The sequence below is a fragment of the Belonocnema kinseyi genome, chromosome 6 (genome assembly GCF_010883055.1).
Source record: "Belonocnema kinseyi isolate 2016_QV_RU_SX_M_011 chromosome 6, B_treatae_v1, whole genome shotgun sequence".
Taxonomy (NCBI): domain Eukaryota; kingdom Metazoa; phylum Arthropoda; class Insecta; order Hymenoptera; family Cynipidae; genus Belonocnema; species Belonocnema kinseyi.
In genome coordinates, this window is record NC_046662.1 from 137281380 (window position 1) to 137304079 (window position 22700).

At 32.9% G+C, this 22700-nt stretch overlaps 1 protein-coding gene across 2 annotated transcripts in view; it reads left to right on the top strand.

Annotated features, from left to right (window-relative positions):
* Positions 1-18288: 18288 nt before the first annotated feature.
* The window catches only part of LOC117175699 (protein stoned-A), a 78043-nt gene continuing 73631 nt past the window's right edge, over positions 18289-22700 (top strand). For both annotated transcript variants that reach the window (XM_033365445.1, XM_033365446.1), the window contains exon 1: positions 18289-18532. The gene's annotated coding sequence lies outside the window, so the exon portion shown is untranslated. The remainder of the gene's footprint in view (positions 18533-22700) is intronic.

Here is a 22700-nt window from a genome sequence, read left to right on the forward strand (position 1 = left end):
CACCGTCTTGGCATGTAAAAATGAAACCCTCCGTACCAGACTTCAATCCGGGCGATTTAAGGAAAGCAAACGTTAGCTCACAAGACATTGACTGATCCTTCATATTTCAATGGAAGATACCGTGGTCTATGTTGTCATCTCCTTTTCCTATCCCTCCATGTCAGATCTTCTTTAATTCTTTCCCTCCTTCCTCTCAATAATTTTTTTCTCTCCATAATTTTCTTTTTCTCCTCCTCACTACTCACTCCCCACTTTTACTAAAAACATTCCTTCTTTTTCTTCCTTTGTCCCTGCTATTCTCTTGACTGCTTCTACCCTTACCTGCACTTTAATATCTCGCAAAAGATTTGTTATTTTCACTTCTCCTGTTTCACTCTTCACTTTTAATCTCTTAACTACTATGTTATTTTTCCTCTTTGCCCTTTCTTCCCTTTCTTCCCCTTCTAATCTTCTTTCGATCTCACTGAGTTTTTTCTACAATCTTTCATTCTCACTTCGGACGTTCTTTTCATTCCCTTTAACTATTTCCCCATTTTCTGTCTTTTCCCCCATATACTCATTCCTAATTTCTAGACTGGATGCCCGTTCTTCCAACTGTTTTATTTCTTTATATCTCTGCTCGTCAACCTCTCTCTGTCTATTCTTAATGCCTCTAACTTACCCGAAACCTTATCTTTCTCCTCCTTCCAACGTTTATCCCATTCTTCCCATTTTTCTCTGAACTTTTTCACTTCCCCCCTTACATCGTTTCCCTGTCTATTCATATCCCTATTCATGTCATCCAATCTCTTTCTTGTTTCCTCTCTAAACCCTTTAATGAGAGCTTCCAATCTTTCAAACATCCCCCCACCCCACCTATCTCTCTCTGGCGTTTTCCTTTTAATTCTAACTCTCTTGTTCTCCTGGTCCCTTTCTACCTCATCTTCCTCAGCCACTCTTTTCCTTTTTTCCTCCCCTTCACTGCTAGTCGCGCTTGCCTTCTTTACCATTCGTCCAGACTTCTTTTCAAACCCGCGTTGCCTAGCTTGTTAAGGCGCTGTAAATTTGCGGGCCCTCCGCGTTGCTTGTCCGTACTTGAGTCCGCTACCTTCCCCACCCGGGTCGACTTCTCGGCACTTTCATCATCGCCGCTGCCACTGCGATCAACGTCACCCATCCCCCCTTCCAATGCTTTCAGCAACCCTTATTTCCTTTACCAAAGCAAAAAATACACCACTTGACAAAAAGAGTTCTTGCGCGATCGGTACCGGAAACAGAAGCCTTGAAATCTTATATTAAATTTCTGTAATCAATTGAAAATTCCTTGGAATCTTTTAAAATTCTCCAATTTTTCAAATCCTTGAAAATGTTTTGAAATACCTAGAACTTTTTTTTAAGATTGCTACAGTACTTTGGAATTTTTAAAAATAACCCATCTAAAACTTTCCAAAGTAATCTAAATTTCAATTTGTAACTGTAAAAAATTTCAAGAAATTACAAAACATTTTAAGGATTTTAAATGTTGAGGATGTTTTAAAAGATTTCAAGGAATTTTCAATTCACAGTAAACGCCCGTTTATTGCAAGGCTTCTGAAATGAATGGGTCCCATTTATCATAGAAGAAGGAGAAATTTCACTGGCTCCCACCACTTTATCGGAAGGCAGGCGCCTTTCAGTGAGAACGGCTGATTGGTCTGCTCACTAGCGATGTGAGCTTGTAATTGTTTCCACGCGCATGCTAGATAACGTCAAAATACGTACTGCAATCTACAGTTTAAACTCAACCCAGTCCCGCCTTTTCAGCTATTGGTTTACCGAGAGATGTGGAAGGAAAGTGTGAGCGTAAGGTATGACGCGATAAATGGGTCCCGCATCTGGCAATATCAGTGCTGCGATAAACGGGTCCTGGAATAAACGGGTCTTCACTATATTTTTATAATTTAAAGGAAAAATTGTGCAGGAAAAATGACTGTCGCCACTTGCATAAAAGTATTGAAAGTTAAGGAGGAAAATGTCGAGTAGAGAGGGTAAGGAGGATTGTAGGGGTATGGGTCTCTTGAATCGACCGCCGGCCGCAACTCGGATTTTGGTCCTTAGGAAAATTGACCGCCGGCCGCAACTCGGCTACACCGGTCCTACGGTATTCGCTACAGTAGTCTCAGTAGGGTACTTACTATGTTAGACAGGAATATGCAACCGCCATTCTGGTTCCTGGACAGTTCGCGGTAAACAGTGCGATAAGCATGTTGTATAGTTTAATTAAAATTGGGTTTAAAATATAAGAAAAATTGTCTGCTTCAGTGCTAGGTTTTGTAAAAATAGAAGCGAGGATAGATTTAAACTTTACCGTTTTCCACCAGGGCGAAGAGAAAGATTGCCAATATGGATCATAAATTGTAGATGCGACAAATAGAAACCGAATTTAAATTCAAGATTAGGCGTAGTTATCACTAATATTTATGACTATCACAATATAGGGAAAGGGGGGGGGGGCAACGCCAACCATTGGGGCAAAGGTTATTTTCCTTATAGCATGGCTATTATTTAACAATTTTAGTTCTAGTTTGCATGAAATAAATCTGTTTTATAAGAGAGATAGTGTTACTTCCTAAAATCTTAAAAATTGACGTTGCAAAAGAAAAATTATACAGAAAACAGTTTTTACCACGAAAAAATGGAAGTTTCGATGACAGAAATATAAAATTTTCAACTTTACTGCCAATACTTGGTAAACTTGATATAATAATATTAATACTTGGTAAACTTGATATCTTGACAGATAAAACAATATCACACAATCTAATCATATTATTCAGACGTAATTCAAGAACAAAATATATTAAATCTTATAAATAAGTGAGACCTTGCCAGGGGGGCAGGCTCGACGAAAATAATATTAACAAGTGCTTAGCTGATACACGACGTTACAAGTTTCGTCGATAAATGATCGGCAATGTAGAACAGCAACTTATCTGGTGGGCTACATGGAAGAAACTATTAAATATTATTATTATCAATCCGGTCGTTATGCAGGTTTCTTTTATTGGTACGGTAGAATCATTGCGTACAGTCCGTTTCTAGTAGAATGTCAACGAATAAGAGGCTTTATTACAGCTATCTCTATTTTTATTCAAAATAACTTATTCTTCTTGTTAAATATCTTCAAAGGTAATTTTTCCAGTACATAAAATACCACAGAAGAAAACCATCACATTTTCTGATCTTTAAATGTTTTTATTTTCATAAAAAGCTGCAGTCGGCTTTGCCTTCAGGTATGGGGCAAAGCCGATGAAATACAGCGTGTCAGAAATAATTAAATTACCAAATTATTGTTTTTTCCATGTGATTAATACTTATAGAAATATGATATAAAATAATGTAGAACTCGAAATGAGAAAAAATGGATCAATTCAACATCTCATTAACTTTAAAAAAATCATTGACTGTTAACTGGTTGGAGCTGCCCCCTTTACCCTAATTTAAATATAGGGGGTCTAAATATTATATTTACATGTAATTAAATTGCCCATGTGCATTTTTTTGATATATTAAAGAGAAATGAGATTCAGAAGATAGTATGGTTAGGAACTTGTTTTTCCATAGTATCTTTGGTACTAGGCAGTCTGATAAGTCCCTGAAAAATGAAACACGGAGACGTTTTTTTTGGCCAAAGTCGGTTTTATTTTTCAACATACTCTCCTTTTAGGTCGATACAGCGAGTCCAACGACTTTCTACCTTTTTGATACCGTCCGAAAAGTACTCGATCGGAAGGTCTTCAAAATACGCCTCAGTTTCAGCTATGAGCTCCTCATTTGAGTAAAAACGCTCACCGGTGAGTCATCTCTTGAAGATAGGGAACAAGTAATAGTCGCTGGGGGCCAGGTCTGGTGAATACGGTGGCTGAGGAATCAATTCGAAGCCGATTTCATGCAATTTTGCTTGTGCAACTAAGCATGAATGAACAGGCGCATTGTCGTGATGATAAAGCGGTTTTTTCTTCTTCAAATGCGGTCGTTTTTCGGCGATTTCGATTTTAAATCGGTCCAATAATGATGAATAGTATGCTCCGGTTATGGTTTTATCTTTTTCAAGATAGTCCACGAATATTATGCCATGTGCATTCTAAAATACGGAGGCCATAACCTTTCCGACCCATTGTTGCGTTTTTGGACGCTTCGGAGCACTTTGGCCCGGTGGAACCCACTGTTTTGCCTATTGCGTTGACACAGCAGTGTAGTAGTGGATCCAGGTTTCATTCATGGTTATGAATCGGCGCAAAAACTCGGTCGGCTTAAGCGAAATAATGCCAAATTCTGCTGGGAAGTTGTCACACGAATTCGTTTTTGGTCCACTGTGAGCAAACGCGGCACCCATCGCGCGCAGAGCTTCTTCATGCCCAAAACTGAATGCACGATATTGTCCACACGTTCCAATGATATGCCTACAGCATTAGCTACCTCTCTCAATTTCACTTTGGGATCATTCAACATCATATCATGAATTTTTTCGAAATTTTCTGGTGTAATGACCTCTTTTGGGCGCCCAGATCGTTCAGCATCAACTGTGCTCGCACGGCCACAGCGAAACTCGGTAAACCACTTATGAATCGTTCCAGTCGACGGTGCAGAGTCCAGGTAATACTTATCCAGTTTGGCCTTTGTCTCGGATATCGTTTTCTTGCGAAGATAGTAGTGTTTGATCAAAACTCAAAACTCAGCTTTTTCCATATTAAAAAAAACTCGGAGGTTTGTCGCTTCTCAGTGCTGTAACTTGTAAATGCGTAAACATAAATGGCTGAAGTTTTGACAGGCGTCATTTGAAGGATCAAGCTCGACGAAAATGGTTCACATAAGTGAATACTAATGCCATCTCTTAGAATTTTCAGGTACTTATCAGACTGCCTAGTATGATGTGAAATATAAATAGCTATCGTAATAAACTCTTGAAACAGTATTGTATTAATGTTTGACCTATAGTTTGTCATTATTTTATTATTTGTTAATATTTTTTTAAATCATATGATTATAATTTTAGCGCACGCCTATTTATAAACTGGGTCAAAATTCGTTTGCAATAATAATTTTTGCAAGAGCTACTTTTTGGCAAATGTGTGGGTTAAAAAATCATATAGTCGAATTTAAATATTTCATATATTATATTACATTTAATTTTATTTATAATTTATGTTTTGATAACAATGCTTCAGTATAATTTAAAAATAAATAATCTATATCATATAAGTGTATTTATATAATTCGATATCAATTTAGCGATTTTGAGTTTGGCGGGGAAACAGAATGACAGCTTGCATATTCTCATCTAATATAGTACCTAAGCCTCAGTAGTGTTTCTAGAAGTCATGCAGTACTTAGTAGTCTGACTAACAGAGACTAACATGAATTCTCAGTGAATAGCACCTCGTTCTTTGCATAGTCCACCAGCAATACTTTTTTTCACGACAAATAGATTATAACACGCACACAAAAAAGTAGTCTGTCCGGTCGACTTTACAACCATATCTATCTGTCTTTTGGGTCGTTGATTTCGAATCCGGGGTTCAAAAAAGTCAATCAGGTCATAGTTTCCTAAAAAATGCAAAAAGAGGCGTAAAAATGACGAAAACAGCGTTTTTTCTTGTATATTTTGTATAAAATTAAAAGAGTTTCATGTCCGGCCGACTTTACAACCATATCTTTATATCTTTTGGGTCGCTCAATCTGCATCTGGGGTTCCAATATTCCCATCTGGGTGTTCCATGAGCATGATTCCCCTTGTCTGAAATTGTAGTATCTAAGAAAAATAAAGCACTTTTTTTGGAACAAGTTTTATTTACTTTCAGCATTACCCAGGAACAACGGCGTGGATGTAGTAAATTATGTTCCCTTTGGGGTGCTGGATTAGCGTGAGTCCTCTTGCCATCATATGAACATCCCAATGTCCCTGATGTCTACGCTCTATCTCTTTGATGTCTTGGTGAAAACGTTCACCTTGTTCTTCACTAAAATCTCCCAGATTCTTTGGAAACTCGTCAATGTGAGAATCAAGAAAATGGAGCTTCAAGTTCATTAGACAACCGAATTCACCAAAATTTGAAACCATATCAGAAACAATTTTTTTGTAATCTGCACTTTTGTGATTGCCTAAAAAATTTTCAACAACCATCTTAAAACTGAGCCAGGCAGCCTTTTCAGTGTCTGTCATTTTTTTAATGAATTCCGGATCCCGCAACATTTTTCGTATTTGTGGTCCATTAAATACACCCGCTTTCAACTTCACTTCGGAAAATTGTGGAAATTGATTGCTCAAGTATAGAAAGCAGTCACCGTCAATATCAAGAGCTTTGACAAATTGCTTCATAAGACCAAGCTTGATATGAAAGGGTGGAATTAAAATATCTTTTGGATTGACTAAAGATTTTTCAATTATGTTCAATTTTCCTACGTCAAATGATGTTCTTTTTGGCCATTTCTTTTTTTATAATGCTTGATGCGATTTCTACTGTCCTATAAACACAAGTAACAGGGTGTTTCTGTAAACCCTGATTGCTGTCCTAATAAAATCCCAAGAACTTTCATATCTCCACACAACTTCCATTCATGCGTTGAGTAGTTAATTTTTTCCAGAAGAAGTTTAAGAGTACTATAGTCTTCTTTCAATTCCGTAGAATGTGCAACTGGAATTGGAGCATAAACATTAGTATTGTGCAGTAATACTGCTTTCAGGCTGCGCATGGAAGCGTCAATAAATAGTCTCCAATCTTCTGGTTTATAAATAACGGGTTTCATCTTTTCCACCAACCCATCAATATTATCACAGTACACTAATTTTCCCTTTTCATTAACTTCAGATTTAAAGTATTGTCTAAAACCTTTTTCTCTATTCCTACAAGAACTTATTTTTATTTTTTCAGCAAACAAATTTTTTTTCTTGAAAATGGAAGCTAAATATTCCATACCATCTTTAGCAAGTCCTAGATCTCGTGCACAGTCATTGAATTCTGCCCACGTAAATAATTCTGGAGCACCACGGTTTTCGCTATGAGGAAGGTATTGTTCTTCATCTTCATCGTTGTATTCATCGTCATCATATTCAATACCATCTTCGTCATAATCATCATATTTGTCATTTTTCAGAATACTTTCGTCACTGTTACGATCAATTTCATCATCGTTTTCAACCGTGTGAGTCGTCTCTCTGTTCACTGACAATTTCCTGAAGGCTTTTAAAGTATCGTTATCTTCCACTGGTTTTGTGACGCTAGATACATCAGCATATTTGACACTAGCTTTATTTCTTCTATTTATTCCATTATACAGAAGTAGCAGTCTTCCTCTCGCAAAGGTTGCCTCCATATCATTGGTTTTCTAATTTTGAGTGTTTTCTTATTGCCTTCATTACTTTTGTGACGAGTAAGTGACTGAAAACATGCACCACAAACGTTATGAGGAACCCAGTTTTCAGTTTGGTTTTGGACTTTTATACCAAAATAGTCTTCATACATTGATATAAGGTCATCACTAAATGATCTACGATTTACTGGCACATCAAATTTGCCACATATATAGCAAAATGCATCTGCATTTTTTTGGCATTAATGTGCTTCAAAAGTAGTTGACTGGTTGGAATTAGTGAGCTTTTTACGTGCCATAACTGTTTGGATCGTTGGATCACTGTTATAGTTACCGGATATAAATAGCCACGCGAATATAAATCGCGCTCGATTTTATTTCTCGTTGTTTGATCTAAAAGCGATGAGCTGGAGACTTGAGCGAGCGAAGGGGCGTGGCCTAACGCGTGAAACTTCGATACCTTCCCTCTCAAGTCGAAGCTTCTGAGAAAACAGTTCTCGCACGAAAGCGTGACCTTGTATCTCTATTCCTTGCTGTCTTTTCACGGCAAAAGCTAGTTATTAGATCGAGGAGCCGTTCCGTGAATTAATTTCTACCGATTTCTCTCAGTGTGGTTTGGAATTCATGGGCATTGATGAGTACATTAAGGATTTATGAGATGGATTGCCGTGAGTTCGTAGGTCTTTGGAAGTTAAGGGAAAAGAAGGATGTTTACAGCCTCTTAAATATGAAGTGCTTGACCGGTCTATCGATCATTGAACCTTTATTTAACCTATGTAAAACGCGGTAGAAGTTTTACATTTTCAACATATAGAATTGCTGCCATTTTTGATAATTTGCGCTTCATTACGCTGTATGAATTCAGGATATGTGTTTTAAGAATTTCTGAGTTTGGACTTGACAGATTTAGGGTTATGAGTTCTGGCCTCTTTCACTTGGGCTTTGTATGTTTAAGATTGAGGTTTGCGTGAGTTTAAAATACAAATATTAACGTAGAAATTCGAAATGGCCAATTTTCGATTATAGTTATGCTTTTTACGGTGAAATCTAAACTGGCATAGTCTTTCGGACCCCGGATTCAGATTCAGCGACCCAAAAGACGTATAAATATGGCTGCAAAGTCGACGGGATATACAAATATTTTGTTTTTAAACAAAATACACAAGAAAAAACGCTGTTTTCGTCGTTTTTCCTACTCTTTTTGCATTTTTTGGTAAACTATGACCTGATTGGGTTTTTTGGACCCCGGATTCGAAATCAGCGACTCCAAAAACATATAGATATGGTAGTGTAGTCTACCGGACAGACCACTTTTTTTTTGTGTGCCTGTCTTATCATCGTTTTTTTCTTGGAATAAAACAGTTGAGTTAAATGTTTTAACAAATGCGGTTTTTTTACGGCTTTTTCACAAATAAGGCTTTTTTCACGGTTTTTTCATGATTAAGGTTTCTTTTCACTGCGCTTCTAGGAATAAGGTTTTTTCTCAGCATTTACCGAAATATGTATTTTTTCTTAGCCTTTTACTAAGATGTGTTCTTCTTCACGATGTTTTAAAACAATGCATTTTTGCACAGCGACCCATGTGCAAAGTCACATACGGCCCAACATTGGCCCATAGTCAGCAAAAATATTGCTGAAGCTCGGCTGCCATTATCGCGCAAATGATGGAATGATAACTATGGCCTGCACTTGGCAGCCAAGGTTTGGGTGCCATTGTCGGCCCAATACTGGGTACCAGCATTGGACCAAACCTCGCTGCCATCGCCGCGCCATTGCTGGATTGATAACTATGGTCTGGACTTGGCAGCCAACCTGGATGCCGGAGTTAATTCAAAAACTGATAAAAAGTCATTGAATTTTTCTTAGGATGCATCTGCTTTATCCATTTATCATTATAGGACTACATATCGTTTGAATATTATTAATAATTTCAAGAATTGAAATTCAATTAAACATTTTGGTTAATTTTAACGACTACTGCTACAGTCTAAGGTATAAGGATATGACAAAAAAGGTATTTAAAAAATAATTTTAATTGATTGCGAATACTTTAGATAAAAATAATAATGGTCCTGTTTAGATTGAATACATATGTTACATTTTGAAAATTAAATTACAAATAAAATTTCTAACACTACAGGGTATCGAACCTACATCTGTATACCTAAATCTATCGCCTAGAAGTCGGGAATGCTAACTACTACGCTAAACCGACAAGTTGAAACTCTGTGAAAAAGCCATCCTCATAAGCTGCAGTTCAGAAAAGTTAAAGAACCAAATTTTAAGCTCTCATTTTCTAATTATTTATTATTATGCGACATTATGCAAATGTAAAATACCTGAACTGTTAACAGGAATATCAATACAATAATTTTTAAATAAATAATTTAATTGATTACAATTTTTGTTCTCGTAATATTTCGTTTTTCCGTTGTCGCCTACTTTACAACTTTTTGCAATGACAAGAAATGTAATTTTTCATAAACATTAAAAATTTGTAATGGCAGAACCTAAAAAATTTAATCGTGAACTTTGACAATTTTTCAATAAAAAATTTTTTTATCTTTCGTGTAAGATTTGTTTATTAGGTGCTAAAAGTACTACTTGGCGAAATAAAGTGCCGATGCTGGGCCAAGCATCGATGGAGGTTCGGCAAATATAAATAGCCCATATAGGCTGCCAGTACAGGTTCAAAATTAAGTCGATTTCAATGAAACATGTTTTGCCATGACAAAAGTGAAAACTGGCCTAGTAATGCGCCGTCACTGCGCCAGATATTGGCTGATCCTCGTGAAACATGGTTACCCGTACTAAAAGTGAGACTTGTCGCAATAAATTGCTGATACTAGGCCAAGCATCGGCGGAGGATCGGCAAATATAAATAGCCAATATAGGCTGCCATAACTGGCTCAACACTGGGCCGATTAAAATGCCGATATTGACCCAATAACTTTAGCCGACCTTTGGCTGCCAAAATTGGACCAACACTGGGCCGTATATTCAGCCCCGGCAATTCACACTTGGGGACCTAAGAAACAATTATTTTTCATGGCGTATTTGAAACAGTTTTTTCTTCATAGCTTTTTAGCACTTAGGGCGCAAAATGCGCGTTTTGGTTGCCTATAAGCGAGAGTAAACTCAGTCTTTCTCTCCCTCCTTGTAATAAGGAGAGAAAGTCAGCTGATCCATAAGAAGTACATTATGAGAGACAGAGCGATGCGTAAATGTGAGGTTATGTGCTTTGCTCTCTTTTTTAGGCATCCAATGACGCGAATTTTGCACCCTTCGTATTAAAAAATACAATGTGCACCATGTGAGCAATAAAGCATTCACAGACTCATACGATTTTGGGGCCTCGCTTCGCTCGTGGCCCAAATTCGTACTCGCTGTGAATATTTTATTTTGCTTGCTTGGTGCATAAGCTGCTATTAATTTACAGTTTTTTTTTTTCATAAGCACCGGCAATGTAGTATCGGAGCAATGGACAATTGCCTCAGCTGAACGAAATTCATACCTGAGAAAAATCTGTTAGACAACAAATCTGAATTCTAAGCGGCAGTTTATGAAAATTCAAAACACGATTTCAAAACGAAAAAAAAATATCTTTGAAATTATTGTTACATAATCTTCATTTTTTAAATTATTAAATAAATAATTCGCTCATACGGTTACTTACACATATAATCGCAATATTAAACGCTTTGAAAAATCGCACTCGTCCATAATTCGAACCCTACCTTACAACCTAAACTATTGTGTCCTGCTGCGCACTCTAACCACTGCGCTATCGAAGCACTTGGATCTTGGTGACAAATCTCGCTGTAGTATTTCAAGACAGCGTCGTACAAAGTCTTATAGTCGCTTCAACCATCTTCAAACTAAAAGTTGTTGAACTCAATATTTCTTTAAAGGAAAAATCCTTCTGATTATAATTGAGTATTTCTAAGGAAAATTGTGTCGAGAAGTGTTTAAAACTTTAAAAAATTGGAAGTCTTTAAAATTTGCTCTATAAGTGTAAAAATTTTAGATATTTTTTTACTATTTCAGATAGCAAGTAAGATTATAAAATTGAAAATCATGAAAAAAGATCCTGCCGAATAAAAGGAATTAGTTTTTAATTAAGAAAATAATAATTTTTTGAATTCGGCTAGATTAACATATTTTTTAATGTTGAAAAATCGCTTGCCTTAAACTTATTTATTTTATATTAAAATAAGACATGATCATTTTATATTTTCAAAACTATTTTTTTTACTTATAACTTTCATGAATTTTGCCATTTATGTGATTTTCAAACTGCTACTATCGAACACGAAAATTTCGTCTAAACAAAATACAACTAGGTCTTGGTACATTATTTTTTAATTCCGATTTTTTTTGTTACCTTGAACACTATACAAAAACAATTTCAGGGTGACCGTTTCAATCGAGGAACAAATTCACAGTCATCTTCCGATTCACGAAAATGTTTCACGGTTAAAAAAATTTCAAATAATTTAATTATGAATAGAATAATAAATTCAAATAATCAGCGAAAAAAATTATAGAAGCTGTACACTTATAACCTTTTAATAATTTTAGGAATGAAATTACTTTTATGTTTCGCATAATTATTTCAAAATTAAAAACACTTTTTTTCACGTCTATTTAAAAAATTTAAATTCTTACCTCAATAAAGTTGCAAATTTCTATCTACATTCTCATAATTATAATTGATAATGTGCACCAATGTTTTGAATTATATAAATATTATTATATTTCGAAATAAATGTATCTCAAAATAAAATAATGAAAAAGAGTTATCACTTCCAACCAACTTTATGCTGCGAGCAGAATGTATTATCGGCGATGATAGAGATCCTCAAGGGAGAGCTGAGACACGGATTACTCAAAATGTGATTCGCGCCGCCGTACCGGAACTAGTTAAACTTTTATGAGTTTTGATTGGCATGAGTTGGCGCTATCTTCAAATCACAATTTTATTTTTAAGAGGATTTAATACAGAGTAGATACAACACTCAAAAAAGAACATTATTAATATTTCGGAAGGTTAGTTATTGAGGTTAGGGGGAAATAATATTCATTTTGAAATACTTACACTTCAAAATTTCCATAAACAAAAGAATTAATCAAAAATAAACTGCTCAAACTTTTCGCGCTCCATGAAAATATCAAAGTTCCGGTACAGCGGCGACTATTGAAGGGGAAAACTTGTCTCAACTCTCCCTACCTAGTGGGCACAAAACTGTGAAAATCCCAAGAAAGTCCCTTGGACGTTCCTAGGACGTCCTATGTCAGGCCAATCAACATCTTCAAGACGTCCAATGTTCCATGTCTTAAAGACATGGACGTTCTCGGGACATCTTTCGTGCTGACTATAGACGTTTTAAGAACATTCCTAGGATGACTAAAAGACATTTTATAAAAGACGTCTTAGGGATGTACCAAAGACGTCTCTAGGACATCCTTAATTTTTTTGCCCACGGGGTAGGCCTCAATGATCTCTACGACGAAGAGAACCAAATTCATACTGCGTAAACTTGTCGATTATTATTTTTAATAAGATAATTATGCAGTAAGAAGTGAATTGATTAAGACCAATATATTTATTTTTATAGTACTTGTGAAATGTCTATATTATCAAGTCTACAGTTCCCGAGTCGAAATATAGGCCCTGCTTTGACGCTTCAAGTGGAAGTATGGTCCCTACTTTGCGGCTGCTTATTCTACTAGCTCCTACGCAGCCACTCCTAAAGATATTTTCATTCTATTTTGTTTCTGTATAAGCTTCAGCCCCTACATTAAAGATCTTGCCTCTATATTCTTGAGTTTTACTTATGTCTCCTTTAAAGCTCCATATTCTTCGTAGAATTTTTAAATTTTCTCTTAGCGCTCTAAAATTATAACGCACAAAATATGTGGCGTTGTTGTCTCGCCGCCTGCGCCCTCGTGACAGATACTTTGTTGTTTTCTCTAAAACACTATCATCACAGTTCGTGAAAGCAACAGTTAAATTGGTTTTAAATAATAAATATTAAAGGGATAACATCGAAATGGGTTCAAGAGAAAAGAAGTTTTCCCTAATTTGGTGACTGCAAGCAAAAGGAAAAATCCAAACCAGCGCTAAGATTTTGAAGATTGTTATAAAGAACCAAGGTTAACCCCCCCCCCCAAAAGGTATCAAACACACGAAAACAAACATCAAAAGAAAAAGGTAAGAAAGATACAAATCTGTTGTATTGAGTTTTTTCTGTACCACAAAAAATAACTCTAAATTAGTTACCATAGATTCTGTAGAAATAGATTTTCCTTTCACGCAATTATCTTTTGAATTGAAGAATCACGAAACTGAATGATTTCAGTTTAAAAATCTAGAAAATAGGGTAATGTCAAAACCTTAAAAATTGAATATTTCAAGAATAGATCATTGGCATAATTATTTATACTTAAAAGCGTTAACAATTAAATAATTAAGAACTACAAACTTTGAATTTGAACAATTATTATAAATTCAAAGAGATCAAGATTTTACAATTTTATATTGAAAACTAAATTGAATCATTCAAAGTTGAAGCTTCTGAAATTCTAGAATTTAAAGTTCTTACTACAGAAACAAATTATAATTTGACCTTCAAGCTAATTAGGCGAATTGATACAAAATCAAAGAATGAATTTAATTATACTAAACACACTTTCAAACTAAATAATAATTTTAAATGGGAAATATTAAAAAATTTTTAAAAATCTACTCCAGAACCTTGAAACTTAAAGAATTAAAATTTTATTTTAAACTGACAAAATTTATATTCACCAAATATTGTGATATTAAAACTTTTTTTTTAATTCAAGCCTTTAAAAATTCAATTATTTGTGTTTAATTCAAAACACATGAAAACTAATATTGTTTAAATTGCTAATTAAACTTTCCCAAATTCAACCAATTTTCTTCAAATTTTAAAAACATGAAAATAGTAAAATATCCTTTCAAAAACAACGTATTTCCCTCTCGAGAAATTCTGCGATTTCAAGTGTAGGTCCCTGCTGATTTGAAATGGATTCGGTCAGCGATGATTGTTTTTCGTACGTTATTCTCCAAAAACCCGACGTTGATAACAGTTGACTTGTAACCAATCTTAATAAGATCAGCGATGGTTATAAATATTAACTAAAGATTTGGATGTAACATTTAAATAATCAATTGTTTCTTCAAAATGTCATATTTTCAAACCAATTTATTTCTTAATGTCCAGGGGTCGATCACTCCAATATTCCTGATACATTCACTAAATATTCCCGTACACGTATTCTTTCAATATGTTTGGTATTCTTTCAATATTATTTCTAATCTCAGATATTTTTGATATTTCAAAATATTTCGAAATATCCCGAAATATTCACAAATATTGTGTCATATTCGTCAATTTCCCTTTGCGCTCTGCAATTTTTAAGTGATTCCACATTATTTTAAATGATTCTAAAAATGTCAAGAAATTTCCAAAAAGTTTATGTATTATTATGTAATTACAAAATATGTTCAAGTGTTTAAACGGATTTTAATGAATTTCAAAATAATTTAACGGGATTTAACAATTCTTTTGAATTAAGAAGATTAAAGTTTATAAATGAATTTCAAAAGATTTCAAGAAATTTTAAAGAATTTTAAAAGATTTCAAAAGAATTCCAAAATTTACCAGAAGTTTTAAGAGATTTTGACGAATTTAAAATACTTTTTATGAGTTCAAAAGATTTTTAGTCATTTTAAGGGATTTTCTGGCATTTCAATCGATTTAATATAGTTTAAAATTTTTAATAATTTTTAAAAAATTCAAAAGAGTTTAAGGATTTTCACGTAATTCAAAAATATTTTTATGTATTTGAAGGGATTTTCAGGACTTTTAAGGGATTTACGGGAGTTATTTGATTAAAAAATTTTTTTAAGTTTATAATCGAATTCCAAAGTTTTCGAATTATTTGCAAGAGTTGAAGATATTTTTTTTTCAAGGTAATTCTAAAATATAAATGATGTTATTACATTCTTTAAAGTCTGTTAAATCTTTTGAAATCTTCGGACATTTGTGGAAATCATTAAGAATCTATTAAATTTTTAAAAATATATATTGAATTTTTTTTAATATTTTAAAATATATTAAAATATTTTTGGATTAAGTTTAAATCTTAATTAAGCACATAAAATATACAATAATAATTCGTAGTATTTCTTAAATCTAAAATATTAGTAGATATATAATTAAAAGAAAAGCAATATTTTTTACAGAAAGGATCACAAAAATTTGCAGATAGCCTTGCACAGCTGTAGGTTATATTTCAGATTTTTGTTTTCATAATTCAAGCTAGGATAGCCAAGAGGCTTTAGGCGTTAGGGACGTGAAACTTATAGGGTTCGAACCCGCGGGAAATAAAAATTTTCATAGCGTGCCATTATAAAATTATAAAATTTATTATAAATAGTGTAGTGACTGTGTAACAGTACATAATTGTGTCCTTAAACATGTGAACAAATTATTAAAGTATAAATAGTAATAATATAATAATACAAAAGATTTTTTTGTGGTGAAAAATTGGTTATAATTTTTTACCTTAACTTTTTAATTTAACCTGAAACAGTGCGCAAATGTCACTATGTCTTCCTCTTGCTCTACTTTTGTTAATTTTACGTCAAATAATCTTATTCGGTACAGCAAGGTCGAGTGTGGAGCGTTAAATTAGAAACAAAAACGAAGCCTCTATTTTGACGCCCCAAATGGAAGATTCGGAAATTTGTGTCCATAAGAGGGATAAAGTAGGGGCAAAACTCGTATGGAAATATCCTTTACTTTACAACCTTAGCCCCTACAAATATTAGCGTGATGAGTCTCAAAATAGGGACTATATTTCGACGCGGGTTCTTATACTGAGGAAACTGATATGATTCTATTTTGATAATATAGTTATCTTCAAAGTAAATCTGACATTCGTTTCAAATTAATAATTATTTGAAGGAAAATATTCAAGCATCGTTTTAAGGGAAATTATTTCTTGCTGAATACATTCATTTTCTTCTCTTAAGAAAATGAGAATTGTTTCAATTAAAATTGCAGTCAAAATAAATATATAAACTTACTTGGATCGAGAAACATTTTGTTACAGTTTTAGTTACTCATTGTAAGAAAATAATACTCTTAATTTAATATTTTATTAAACTTCACGCAAATAAGTATAATGGAACAAATTAACACACTCTTAGAAAAATCTGTACGAGGTTTAATATACATTTGTGAGAAGCAAATATGCACTACCGTTACTGAAATGTAACATACATTGGTGTAGTGAATTTAACATACATGTGTATTAAATTTAATATACAGGTCAGTCTAGCAATGTGCGTGGAAACTCAACGTGCTTTAATTACTTTAAATCTTGTCAAATATTCTTAATTAAATTAATAATCTAGAATTTGTCGACTGAATTGTTATTTAATAGGAACAAGTTCAACTTATTTCGGTCTTAGATCAAATTTAAAAAATAAAAGACAGGGATTAATCCGAGTCAAAAGTTACAAAAAATTCTTATTACCTTAGAAAAGACAATCATTAAAGTGAACATGAAATTCGGAAACCTCAAAAATAAAAAGAGGTTCCTAATAGTTAAATTTTTACATATTTTTAAAAAACTTTCGAGCGAACCACTGTAGTCAAAACGATGGATCAACCGTGACTAGTACATAAGTCGTAGGTAATGCTATAAATTGTAGTAACATGTTTTCCCATAAGAGGGCGCAATCAATTACAATGAGAATAGCGCGCCAAAGGCATTAGGAATTTGAAAAAAATTCAATTTATTATACTATGGTAACATTGAGTGACATTAAGTACTTCTGTTTTTAAATTTATAGAAAAGTTTTGATATTTATTAATAAAAATGGATTCAAGAATTTTCCTCTTATAAGTTTTCTCCCTCTTATGGAAAAACATGTTACTATAATTTCTAGCATTACCTACGACTTATGTATTAGTCACAGTTGATCTATCGTTTTGACTACAGTGGTTCGCTCCAAAGTTTTTTTAAAGTATGTAAAAATTTAACTATTAGGAACCTATTTTTATTTTTGAGGTTTCCTAATTTCATGTTGACTTTAATGATTGTCTTTTCTAAGGTAACAAGAATTTTTTGTACTTAGATTTTTTATATGACATGTTGTTTTGTAACTTTTCAAAATAATTATTATAATGTATTTTTATTAGGTATAATTGCCTGATGATGACCAACAGATGTGGTCGAAACGTCGCACGTTTTCTGTATGTTTTTTTGACACTTAAACAAATTTTTGAATCGGATTAATCCCTGTCTTTTATTTTTTAAACTTGATCGTAAGACCGAAATAAGTTAAACTTGTTCCTATTAAATTTATAATCGATCGAAGAAAGGTTTTAATTCTTAATGGGTATATTAAATTCAATATTATTTTTAACAGTGCAGAGTTAAGGTAGCTGTCGATGTTAGCATTAACTGCGCTTGTCATGTTCAGACCATTTAGATTTCGGGGTTTGGGTAAAGAAATATGACATAACTAAAACGATTGAAACTTCTGATAGCTTCAAAGAAAAGAAAATCTTATAGAAGTGCCTAGCTGGCACTTTATTATACCCTCACATAACGTCCGTATGCGTATTGGTAGTCGTTCTCTTAGTGAACAGTATATAGGTTTCAATGTTTTCCGGGAGATTATAAACGGTACAAATACATATTTAGTTTTATTTTTATCAATACCAATTTGAGACTTTGGACACGGAATGCTATGATATTTAATTTCCACCCCAACTATCTTTTCCTTCTCACCTTCTGTCGAAAGTATAATACAAATCATACGTATTTCGAGGATCTGCGCATTCGCTAAGAACCGATCGATGTTGGAAACTGAGTACGGCGCAGAAGTGAGTTGTTAGGTTTAGTTTCGACTGACAAGTCCTTTGCGGTTATTCCGACACCGTGTATTGACGAATTAAAAGTCCTTTACTTTGTAAATATAAAATATATTGCAGAATCGAGTGGCAATTATAGTAATCAGTCCTCACAGATGCGTGAAGCTTCGAGTGTTATTAATTGAAATTACGTCTTTAGGATATTCTTTTTTACGGTGTCGAAATCGGCGGTATGTCGCGAAAAAAATGTTTCGAAATCCAATGTGGCTCGTGAGGCTAAAATTGTAAGTACATAGTCAAAATGTGAACATTTATAGTTATTTTATTTTATGCCATTTTATTTAGAAGCCCAAATTTATGAAAAATCCAATTTTCTCATGTTAGCCAAATTAGGTCAGAGGTATTAATCGATGAAATATCTGCACGAAATAGGGTAAAATTATAACTAAAATATTAGACCCTAATATTTTCTCACATTTTATTTGGAACATTCCTGCAAGTCTCCTACATAAATATTCGTTTAGCTTTTCATTCCTATAAAATTAACAAATATAGATAACTTGCTCCTCTCCCTCGTTTCCGTGTTTAGGCTATTTTAATACCAATCGGCTTATAAATCTTTATATTTATTAAAATTTCTTATTCAACTAAACTGATATAGTGTCACTTTCTTCTACAATTTGCATCTTTGATTAATATTCTTAAATGAAAATTTGACAACTTTTTTTGGAGTTAAAACAAAAAATAAAATAGCTGAGTAGCTTAAATTTTACATTTGTAGTTAAAATGAAGTTATCTGTAATTAAAAAACTATTATAGTAAAAAATGAAAAATTGAATGAGCAAACTTTATTTCCTATTTTGGCAATTTATTTGAATTGCGTACAATGTAAAAATGGAGATGAGATTTTAACTTCATGTCCTTAATAGAAAATTGAAAAATATTGAAAGATGGCGCTGGGTCAATCTTTGCCTGCTTCTGAAACCATAAGTGTATCGGAACTTTTTTGCGCACAGTTTTCTTACAAAAAAAAAATTTCAGGAAAAAAATTCAAATAAAAAAGTGTTTAACATAACGTTGCTATTTTCTAGAAAAATTCTTGAATTTTAGTGATTAGTTTTGCGTTAAAACATTTATTTTAAGTATATCATTTTTTATTGCAAAATTTAAAAAGGAATGTTTGGGAACCTTTTTGTACAACATTTCCTCATTTAAAGAAATTCATTCGAGACAAGAAAAAATCAAATCTAACCATTTTGCAAAACGTAAACAATGTCTTTGAAATAAATGTTTTATATTCTAAGCATATTTTTTATATTATAATGTTCATTTTTTTCTAAAGGAGCTGTTACGAAGACAATTTTTGTGCGGAATTTTAAAACAGAAAATCGTGGTAACTTTTTTCCCTAAAGTTTAATGCTTAGCGAAAATTTTGTTGATGCAAGAACCATTCAAATAAGACTGCGTTTCAATAGTTTTTTTTGTGATTCTTCCCGAGTCGAAATATAGGCCCTTCTTTGACACTCGTCACGCTAATATTTGTAGGGGCGAAGGTTTTAAAGTAGAAGATATTTCAATACGATTTTTGACCCTACTTTAGCGCTCTTATGGGCACATATTTCCAAATCTTATATTTGGGGCGTCTAAATAAAGGCTTAGTTTTTGCTTCTTATTTAATGCCCCACATTCTACCTTCCTGTATAAAATAAAATTATTTGACGCAAAATTAACATATGTAGAGCAACCCGAGTCGAAATATAGGCCCTACTTTGACATTTTTCACGCTAATATGTGTAGAGGCTAAGGTTGTAAAGTAGAGGCTTTTCCCATACGATTTTTGCCCCTACTTTAGCGCTCTTATGGGCACAAATGTCCAAATCTTCTATTTGGGGCGTCTGAATAGGAGCTTAGTTTTTGCTTCTTATTTAACGCCCCACACTCTACCTTTCTGTATAAAATAGAATTATTTGACGAAAAATTAACAAATGTAGAGCAACCCGAGTCGAAATATAGGCCCTACTTTGACACTTTTGACGCTAATATGTATAGGGGCTAAGGTTGTAAAGTAGAGGCTTTTCCCATACGATTTTTGCCCCTACTTTAGCGCTCTTATGGGCACAAATGTCCAAATCTTCTATTTGGGGCGTCTGAATAGGGGCTTAGTTTTTGCTTCTTATTTAACGCCCCACATTCTACCTTCCTGTATAAAATAGAATTATTTGACGAAAAATTAACAAATGTAGAGCAACCCGAGTCGAAATATAGGCCCTACTTTGACACTCTTCACGCTAATATGTGTAGGGGCTAAGGTTGTAAAGTAGAGGATTTTCCCATACGATTTTTGCCCCTACTTTAACGCTCTTATTGGCACAAATTGCCAAATCTTCCATTTGGAGCGTCAAAATAGAGGCTTGGTTTTTGTTTCTAATTTAACGCTCCACACTCGACCTTCCTGTACTGAATAAAATCATTTGACGTAAAATTAACAAAAGGAGAGTAAGAGGAAGACATAGTGACTTTTGCGTAATGTTTCAGCTTATTTTGCACACGAAAAAAAATGTCCATTACATTTTATAAAAGTAATCCTATAGTAGAGGATACTTTGGGTAGTTTAATAAAAGTTAAAATCGTCTTTGTTTTACATTGCGTTGAACTAGTCCCGAAACTATAAAAAACAGTTCTAAAAAATTATAACCGATTTTTCGTCACAAAAAAAATAATCTTTTGTATTATTATATTATTACTATTTATACTTTAATAATTTGTTCACATGTTTAAGCACACAATTATGTACTGTTACAGAATCACTACACTATTTATAATGGCACGCTTTGAAAATTTGTATTCCCCGCGAGTTTGAACCCTGTAAGTTTCGCCAGAGATGAGGTGGGAGATAGCCGAGATAATGGAATAAGAGAATGTGAAAAACATGCGCTGATAACTGCGCCCTCTTGGCGCATTACCTAAGAGTTACTTTGAAGGCGCAAGTTGCATGTCGGTAAATGACAAAAGTTAGCAATTTCTGAAATGATTTACCAATTAAGTTTCTGCTCAATGAGTTACCACAAATATATCTTTGTAACCGATCTGAAAGTTGCGAAAGACTTTGGTGGTCTTCTATTTATATCTCGATCCCCATTTGAAAGAAATTGAAGAAATTGGCGATTTTGATGTTTCGCGTTATTCTTAATTTCATGCACGAGTCGATTTTCAGGTGTATATAATATAGATATTATTACTACTATATATATATTATTGTTGTTAATATTATAATTATAAAATATTAATATTAATAACTATTTTACTATTTTAAAATATAAATAGTTCAACGTTCAACTAAAACAATTCGTTTTCTGCAAAAAAAAAAATTTTGAATAAGATACAGAAATTTAAAAAAATTGTTGAAATTTTTTTCAACGAAATAGCTAAATTTTTAAACACATATTTAAATTTTTATCCAAAAGACTGTAGTTAAAAGAAATTAAATTTTAAACAAAACTTCCAATTTCAACCTGAAAAGTTGAAAATAATTACAATTCTTTGGAATTCCTTTAAATTATTGAAATTAATTTAAAATGTTTGGAATGTTTTAAAACATCCTAAAATATTAAAAATCCTTTGAAATCTTTTGAAATTTTTCAATGCTCTTGAAAATTTCTTGCAATTTTAAAAATACCCTAAAATATTTTGAATCCTTTAAAATCTCATACTAAATTAATAAAATCAATGGAAAATTCCTTGGAATATATTAAAATATCCTAGGATATATCAAATCCTTTGAAATCTCATATTAAATTACTGTAATCAATTGAGAATTCCTTGGAACCTTTTAAAATACTCTTAAGTATATCGAAACCATCAAAATATATGTTGAAACACCTTGACATCTTTTCAAGATTTATAAGGTACTTTGGAGTTTTTTGTTTGACAACTCTGTTATAATTGTTCGAATTCTTTGAGATTCCTTTAAATTATAAAAATGAATTGAAAATTCATTGACATATTTTTAAACATCCTCAAATATTTAAAATCCTTTCAAGTCTTTTGAAATCTCTTGAAAATTTAAAAAAACCCTAAAATATTTCAAATCTTTTACAATCTCATACTACATTATTGAAATCAATTGAAGATTCCTTGCAACTTTTTGAAATACTTTCAAAAATTGCAATACCTTCAAAATATTTTGACCTACCTTGACCTCTTTCTTAAGATTTTTAAAGTACTTTAAAATTCTTTAAAATTCCTTAAAATATAAAAATAAAATGAAAATTCCTTGACATCTTTTAAAACATCCTCAATTATTGACAATCTGTAGAAATCTTTAAAAAAAATTTTAAACTCTTGAAAATTCATGAGTCTGAAGTTCCCAACGTTTACAAAAAACGAAAAAAACGAAAAATAAAATATTTGAAAAGTCAAAATGTTTTCATTGTTTATGACAGTATTAGGTGC